This window comes from Helianthus annuus, chromosome 4 (genome assembly GCF_002127325.2).
Source record: "Helianthus annuus cultivar XRQ/B chromosome 4, HanXRQr2.0-SUNRISE, whole genome shotgun sequence".
Classification (NCBI taxonomy): domain Eukaryota; kingdom Viridiplantae; phylum Streptophyta; class Magnoliopsida; order Asterales; family Asteraceae; genus Helianthus; species Helianthus annuus.
Window position 1 is genome coordinate 30,638,648 of NC_035436.2, and position 8,673 is coordinate 30,647,320.

The window sequence follows — 8,673 nt, forward strand, 5'->3', positions numbered from 1 at the left end:
TTCCAAACGAGCATTTGCCCGGGTTGAGCTTCATGTTAATGCTTTGCAGAGTTTGGAATGTCTTCTCAGTATCTTGGAGTATGGTATCTTCCTCCATGATCGTGACGACAAGGTCGTCCATGTAAATCTCGACGCGTTTGCTCATCTGTTCGCCAAACGTGCCGTCCATCAATTTCTGATAGGTTGCGCCTGCATTGCGCAACCAAACGGCATTTTCATGTAGCTGAAATTACCCATAGGTGTACGAAAAGACGTTTTATCTTCATTCTCTAATGCCATTTGTACCTGATGGTACCTTTTATAGCAGTCGAGGAAGCACTTTCATCTGAATGGTGTGAGGTTGTCGACTTTCTCGTCGATTTCTGGAAGTGAATAGCAATCTTTGGGGCAGGCCTTGTTAAGGTTTTTGTAATCGACACACATACGCCAGCCCCCGCTTGCTTTTTCCACCATAACCAGGTTTGGTATTTGACATCCCGCAGGATCTCTGCGACGAGCAATTCCTTGACTTGCTCGATTATTGCGCTGTTTTTGGCGGGTCACAGATTGCGTCTTGTCTGGACCACGAGCTTGATACCTGGCATGGTATTCATGCAATGTTACGTGATGTCGTGGGGGACTCCTGTCATATCTGTCGGAGTCCAAGCGAATATGTCTTCATTCTTGAAGAGAAGCAGCTTCAAGTACGTGTTTACATTATTCGACAAGGCATGAACCAAGGTGATCGGTTGTTCGGGGTACTTTGCATTAAGTACCCACTTCTCCGGTTCCATGCTGGGGGTCAGGCTTGCCGCCTTAGCCGGACACAGCTCGTTCGTAGACATGACTTCATGGAGGGTGTAGATGATAGCTGTTATGGGTCATTTTCTGAGCGTACATATCTTGATCAATATCCTGCTTCTAATTGTTTATTTGTGACCAGGATACTGGACGGGGATATTGCTAACATCTTGGGCGATATCCTGAGGTTGATTGAATTAACCACGTGCTGGTTAAAGGCTGGGGTTTGCTAACGGTCAGATGGACTTCATCTCCTCAAGACTCGGGCATGTTTGTTATGGGAGAGACGTTGAACCCGAAAGACTAGGTCTACAACGTTCGAGTGAGGAATATTCGCTGGATCCCGGTTATTTAGGATAGTTTGTTATATTTGTTTTACTATAAATAGATGGGGGCAGATTAGATTAAGGCACAAAAACTTTCACATTTTCAAACACTTTCTCTCTAGCTCTCTGCAAACACTACACACAAACACTTGTATTCAAATCACATTGTAACACCTAGTTGATTCGCTCTACATCCTGCACTGTATCCTAAAGTTTAAAGCAATAAGAAGAACAAGGCAGCTGCGATTGTCAGCTCCCGAGGTTTTATGCCGGCGATCTAGATTGATCAAGGGCTTTCCTCGTACATCACGTGTCAACCTTTATTTTTCTGCTCATTGTTTGATCACAAATACAGCTCTATATCTTGAGCCGTATCCTGAAACTGTTTTTGTAAACAACTCAACCAGCATATTTTTCACGAACACTTCTAGCACACTACCTCACTTAACTAATTTGATCACTTAATTGCTTAGGTAATTTTTGACCTAAACAATAGCGATCCCTGTTTCGGTTGGAAAGCCGATTGCTGAGTGGGGAGTGGACGTGATCATATTGAAGTCGCCATGTGCTTCTCTACCGAGAAACACGTCATATTGGGAGGTATGGGGTAGGAACATAAAGTTGACCTCCTCTGTCCGTGTGTGCCTTCCATCTGTTAGGCGCACCGGAAATGTGATTTGTCCGAGTAGGAACACTGTTTCCCCTACAAACCCGGTTAAAGGGTAGTCTACTGGCTGCGACCGATCCTTGTCATCCTGGTCGAACTGGTTGAAACATTGATCGTATATGATGTCGGAGGTACTGCTCGGGTCTATAAACAGACACTCGGTGCAGTAATGGGCTAAGCAGCCAGTGATTACGACGGTGCGCCTATCGCGCGGACCGCCTCGAACGCGGGGGATGACGACTTGTTCATCACGCCAGTCGTCATCCTCTCCCCTCCTTGCCGCCTTTCGTGGTTTCTTATAGCTCCCACTGATCATGTGGGTTGTTGCCATATACTTCAATTTCTTGTTGTCAGAGGTGCCCTCATCGTGTGGAGTTATGTGCTTAGTTTGCTTTTGCGCATGCGGCAAAAGGTGTTGTAGCTTCCCCTCTTTTAGTGGGTGGGCCTGTGGCGACTTGCTGACTCTCGCCTATGCTGTCTGGGTGGGCCCAGGCGATGATGTGCAGAGGCCCTGGCACTGATGTTCAGAGGCCCTGGTAAGTGATCCATAGGTTGAATCCTCTTGTTGCAGTGTAGGGACACTGACATACGAATCTCCATGCGGTACGCGCCTATCCTTAGACATGGGATGTGGTGGAGGTAGTAACTCGTATTGAAGAATATATGGTGCGGGTGTGAATGGGGCTGGCGTAGGCGCTCCGGCCTGCTGCGTGCCCGCGCAAGCCTGTGCGTAGGTTGTGTAAAAAGAGAGCCTACTGTTGTAAGTACCAGGAGTGGAGATCGACTCCTGGCGGTAAAATTGGTGTAAATTGGGTAAACTCCGGCATATTCGCCGAAAGATTACCCATGTGAGCTGATGTGCCAATGTGGCCTGTTGATTGGCTTGGGCGAGTGTTCCATGTCTGCCCTGCACTTGGTGGGATTGGGGGTTCCCTCATGACAATATTCTGGTGATCGGACATAATTTTGGAAAAGAAGAAAGAGGTGCGTTAAGAGGAATAGCGGTGGGCGTCAATGATGAAGTAGTGGATAATTTGGGGGTTAGTCCACGGGTCGAGCTTCGTCAAGTAGGGTTAATCCCTTCTTTCCTAGACCAATGGCCGGGTGTCCTCTAGTTCGTCTCCTGCACAAGGAAACACACTGTGACTCGTAACAAGAAGGATGGGGTGGGGACCGTGGGGTTGCTCCTTGTTACCACTCTCCGGCGTGAGAATAAGTATTTGCTTGTGAGCAAGATAATTATTTAAGTAGTATGTGTGAGAGACCAGATTAGCGTTACCTCAAACCTGGTTCAGGATGGGTATTTATAGCCGAAAAGTGAAGGAGAAGGGCCCAAAGGGCCGCTAGGTGGGCCTAGGACCTGACTGACAACGCGTAGCCTTTTGTAGGTGTGTCAGGAGCGCAGGTCACGGAATATTTGGGCACATCCGGAGGTGTTGCCACGTCCTGCTGTTGTTGTCAGTCTGTCTACCAACTTTTATGCATGTGGGCTTGGCAGCTGCGCATTGGGCGGTCAGCTGACCGCTGCTGTAAGTGCACAAGCAGACCACTTGCTGGTTTGGTCACTAAAGTCAAAGTGTCAGTTCCACTTGTCTTGACAATAGGATGCGGTTTGGGTCCCATTGCTATGTGCGTTAACCGCAGTGATTACCGCAAGCCTTGTGTTGACGAAAATATCCATTTTCATACACAAGATGAGTCTTCTCATCTTTCCTTGATTAGGAAAACCAACCGTGTCCGCGCGTGCCCGCACGAAAGTGGGTAAGTCCTTGTCGATAGGTGCAATGAACCGGGTGATGGTCATTCGCGCTCAAGTCTGGTGCGAGATTTGGGACCATACCCCCTCAAAAATAATATGAAGTAAATACATTACCATTTATACAACTTTTAATACCATATTTTACAAACATTTTAACTGGTACATACTTAGATAAATAAAAAATACAAAGTTAGGCTAGGATTCTTAAAAATGATAATTTGACGATATAAAGTAAAGATAGGATTGATAAAAATGACAATTTGATGTTGAGGACTTGAGGTGACAACTAAGGTGATGGATTCCAAATGTTAAATGATGCAATGATAGGTCCAATGTATGGTTGTAAAAGTCGTTTGACGCTTCTTAGTCGGTCGATTGGGGAGTTAAGTGTACTCGGCCTAGGCGTAGAGTACTCCGATATGTTAAATTATAAAGAAATTATTTGTCAGGAAATTGTATATATATCAAATAACATAAATTTACTAATATTTATAACAAAATACGTGAATATCAATGTAAATGAAAAAAGTACATGTTTAAATAGTAAATAATTTCAGTCGTTGATATTCATTCATTTAAAAATGATATTCATTATTTAATATGATACATAAAAATTATGTCTTATTTTTTAAGTCAAACTCGGCCCAAGTTGACATACTAAATCTGATTCTGATCGAGGTTGACTGAGTTTGATCGATTCTGAGTAATTAGGTGGAGTTGAAGAAAGTCGTCTCAGCAGCCTACCTTACAACGAACACTCGGGGAGTACTTAACATCAGAGACTTTGATTTACGACCGTGGTCCAATGCATAAATTATTTGATGTTGAGGTGACAACTAACATGGGTTTAATCTAGATTATCAATGATATTTATCATAAGCCCAAAATATAATGGAAAATAAAGAGAATAAATATTAGTTTAATCTATATCTATATATACTTTCTATAAAAGGGGAAATGAGCATTACATCACAATGCTGACGTGACAATCAGTTAGGCTATCCAACAATACCTATCTGATGTCATTATTGCGTCATAAATCTTAATTTAAAATCAATTTAGAATACATTTAAAATACATTTAATCTATACAAAACTCAAACCTCTGCCCACAATTCAAAATTCAAAACCTCTTACCACATTCAAAATTCAAAATTCTGGCTCCAGATTCAAAATTCAAGCCATAACTTTCTGATACATATAAAACATACATGATTTTGGCTCCACATTCAAAATTCAAACCATACTTTCAATCCATCTCGCTCTCTCTCAAAACTTTACCTTCTTCTTCATAAACCTTATTTCTTGGTTGTTCAATCCCTGATTTACAGATACAGGTATCTCCATCAAAACGTTCATCTTTGTATTGATTCCCGTGAGTTTCAGATACCAATTTTATTGTTCAATTTTGTTTCTAGAATTTTGGTCCAACAGGTTGTTAAGCGATGTTGAGCTTCCAACGTGAATGGTTTTTCCCAACTTGTGGTTACTCTCTAGTCAGTAACCCTCTCGGAAGATCTAGGGTTAAGAATTGAAGACGGAGGATACACGGAGAAGTGTGCACTTCTCTCTAAGAGATCGATTAGGTCTCTTTGCGGTATGAATCCCTATTCCCTCTGCCATCATAAGCAATCTCAAATTCATGCTTATTACGAATTATGGTTTGAGGAATCATGTCTATTCTCCGTATTTTTATTAAACCAAGCTCTTGTACACGTATTTTAGAATTTGATTTATTTTTATTTTCATTGATTTATTTTTAAGTTTACTTTCGTAGGCGGCGGTGGTAATAGTGTCATTCTGCGATGAGGCAAACACCTAAGAGGTTGCAAGCACTTGATGACTTTGAGGTATATTCATATTTTATCAATATCAAGTTGATATTTTTTTTTCTATTATCATTTTAAATGGTTTATTTGTGTGTGTTAGATTTGCCATAACATGTCACCTGCTGAGCTCATTGACCATTTTGCTTCACTCAGGTTCACCTCTACGACTACAAATATATGACTAATACTTGATATATATTTATCTATCTAATGTAAACACAAAATTAGTGGGTAAGACAATCCCCTAGATATTTTATTCATCACTTTGCTTATGGTTATAGATAATCTATTAAGTTGCAGAATGGAAGTTAACACTTTATATATATTATATGTTTTTTAATTGAAATATAGGTATGAAACTTCTGTTCATTTGTGGCCTGATCACAGGCTATATAAATGGTTAATTGCATGTGGTCTCGAGACTGTTTTGCTCACACTTGCTGGTCGTGAGGTATATTATTCGTGTCATATATGCATTTATTAGTTATAATATTTATTAAAGTTGTTCATTAAGTTATCTTTAAATATAGATATTCACAAACTTTCTGTCGAGTATGGTAATTACTACATTTTGGTGAGTTTTTGCTTGAAACTTTTCACTTATGTGACCAGCTTAGTTTAATGATAGCATACCATGATATATATTTATTCGTTGTTTGGTCATGGACATTCTCGGACCTGAGTGTTAAACTTTTTATACGCATTCATAGCTGAGTAATAAACCTTTGAGTTGATATTAGGGTGAAGGGGGTGCTCACCTAATAGGTGAGTCCCCTCTCTTACGCCAAACCAATCCTCGTGTGCCACGTCAACTCCCCTCTTAAACTCCCCTAACACCATAAATTGATGGCGGCACTCCCCTCTTAGGTGAATTGGTTTTTTTCAAAAAAAAAAAAAAAAGAAAAGAAAAGCATTGATTGGTCCCCTCTCCCTCTCTCCTCTCTCTCTCCTCCCCCTCTCTTCGGTGCCTCCACCCCCAACTGCTTCCCCGATTTCATCCCCCGCCTTAATGGCGGTACCCCCCATTTCGGCAAAATCGTTCCCCGCTTGAACTCCCCGAAGACGCCCCGAACCCCCTTAGTTTATTTTTTAAGCTGGAAACGGACTGCAGTCTGCTTGCTGATTTGAACTGTTTTGATTGCCATTTAATAGTGGATTGTTTTTATTTCAGGTTCAAAAAGGGTTGCTATGTTTTACTAAATTGGCAGCTTAGCTTAGCTTAGCTGAAGCCGCTTATTGCTCTTTTTTTAATAGAAGCTTGAAATTACAAAGGCGTTACCTTGCATAAATGTGGCCGACATGGTAATTACTACATTCTGGTGAGTTTTTGCTTGAAACTTTTCACTTATGTGACCAGCTTAGTTTAATGATAGCATACCATGATATATATTTATTCGTTGTTTGGTCATGGACATTCTCGGACCTAAGTTTGAACTTTTTATACGCATTCATAGCTAAGTAATTAACCTTTGAGTTGATATTAGTTTATTTTTTAAGCTAGAAACGAACTGCAGGCTGCTTGCTGATTGGAATTGTTTTGATTGCCATTTAACAGTGGATTGTTTTTATTTCAGGTTCAAAAAGGGTTGCTATGTTTTACTAAATTGGCAGCTTAGCTTAGCTGAAGCTGCTTATTGCTCTTTTTTTAATAGCAGCTACTAATCTAAGTTTTTTAATTTTCCATTAAAAAAAATCTAAGTTTTTTAAGCTAGAAATGGACTGTAGAATTTGAACCAATGGCTTCGATCTACACCAAGACCTAGAGGTAATGAACAACTAAGGCCCATATTTTTCGGTTCAGTTTACACTTTTAAGCATAGTTGAGTTGAATTTTAGTGTTGTGGAATAGTGAAGTGATACGGATGTAAACAATTTAGAGTGATAATTTAATGCTTCGTATTTTCGTTATTCCTTGTTTTTATAAAATTCAGGTTCGTTTCCTATTTTTAGAGACGCAATTGAAATCTGATCGAAAAACGGTTTAAAAACGGAAAACTACGCTTTTTACGCACTTTTAACGCGACCAACAAGCGAACGCGGCCAATATCGAACACCGGCATTATTTCACGTATTTAAACCTTAAATAATATTCTACAACGATCGGGTTTTAAAAACGAGTTCGTATGGACTTTCGGGCCGCTTATACACGTGAGATGGGCTTGTGGGCCTTGAGCCCAAGCCCAAAGCCCACTAAATAAACCCTATGTATATGAGACTAGTAACCCTATTTACCCTTTCATTTTGTCAGCCGCACATCATATTTTTACCTCCTGTTTCCTTCTTCGTTTGCTAACTCAAGAACTCTCAAAACACAAATACCCTTTTCCTTACAATCTCTTCTTACACAAACAAAAACACTAACTCAGTCATACATCCTCTGATTTCCTTTCCCGATGAACATTTACAGTAACAGACGGCCAGTGCCGACCGCATTACCGGCTCACGGCGAAGAGAGAGAGACGCAGAGAGAGAGAGAGAGATGAGAGAGAGAAACGGCGGCAACGGCAGCAACAGCGCCGCTCACGGCGGCGACCGCACCAGTCGACGGCGGCAATGGCGGTGTTCTGGCAGTAGCAGTGCCGCTCACGGCGGCGGCGTCCGGTCAGTCTGGGTTCTCGGTTCAGTTCCAGATTCGAGTTCAGTTCAGTCGTAACTCGGGTCATGTTCGGGTTCGGGTTTGGTTCACCGCGGAACAGACTTAGATGGTTGGGTGCTCGGTTTACGTTCAGATTCGGGTCAGCCGCAGTTTGGGTTTCTGTCGGGTCAGCCGGTTCACTCGCATTTCAGCCGGTCCAATTTCGATTCATTTCATTTCGGTATACGTTTCCTTCAACTCGTTTCATATATGTTTCATATATATATACACACTTGAACTGGTAAACTCTTTGGGTTCTATATTGGGAGGAAGGTAACTAATGATTTAATACAAACTGAATCAAAAACTGGCTCGGTCGTTTTTGTATATAAAGAAGATGGTGAAACAGTAACTTGATGTTTGAATGAAATGAAATTCACAATCCTAAAATCTGTACTATACAATAATAATAAATTAAGCAAATAATTAACAAATTTACGTAGAGAATTAGGAAACACATCATATATTGTATTGTTGTATGTTAATAATGCAATATAATATTTTATAAATTATTGTATTATATTCCAACTACAAATCCAAAACAATAGAATATAGCAGTTTATATAAATTAAACCTTTATTAATTTATTACTAGAAATAAATTATTATACTATATATATGCTAGTATATATATCAGTTGATTGTTGTATTATTTATCTGTTTATAATTCCCTATAAAC

The 8,673-nt window shown here is 40.6% G+C and overlaps 1 long non-coding RNA gene across 2 annotated transcripts; it reads left to right on the forward strand.

Moving 5' to 3' along the window:
* Window positions 1–4,778: 4,778 nt before the first annotated feature.
* On the forward strand, window positions 4,779–7,268 carry LOC110936081. 2 transcript variants are annotated; one of them, XR_002589699.2, is made up of 7 exons: window positions 4,779–4,868; window positions 4,950–5,128; window positions 5,309–5,381; window positions 5,461–5,513; window positions 5,748–5,811; window positions 6,532–6,679; window positions 6,935–7,268. It is a non-coding gene; the product is annotated as an uncharacterized LOC110936081 (long non-coding RNA). The 2 variants fall into 2 exon arrangements; XR_004891558.1 differs by having other exon boundaries at window positions 5,461–5,811.
* The last annotated feature ends 1,405 nt before the right edge of the window (window positions 7,269–8,673 follow it).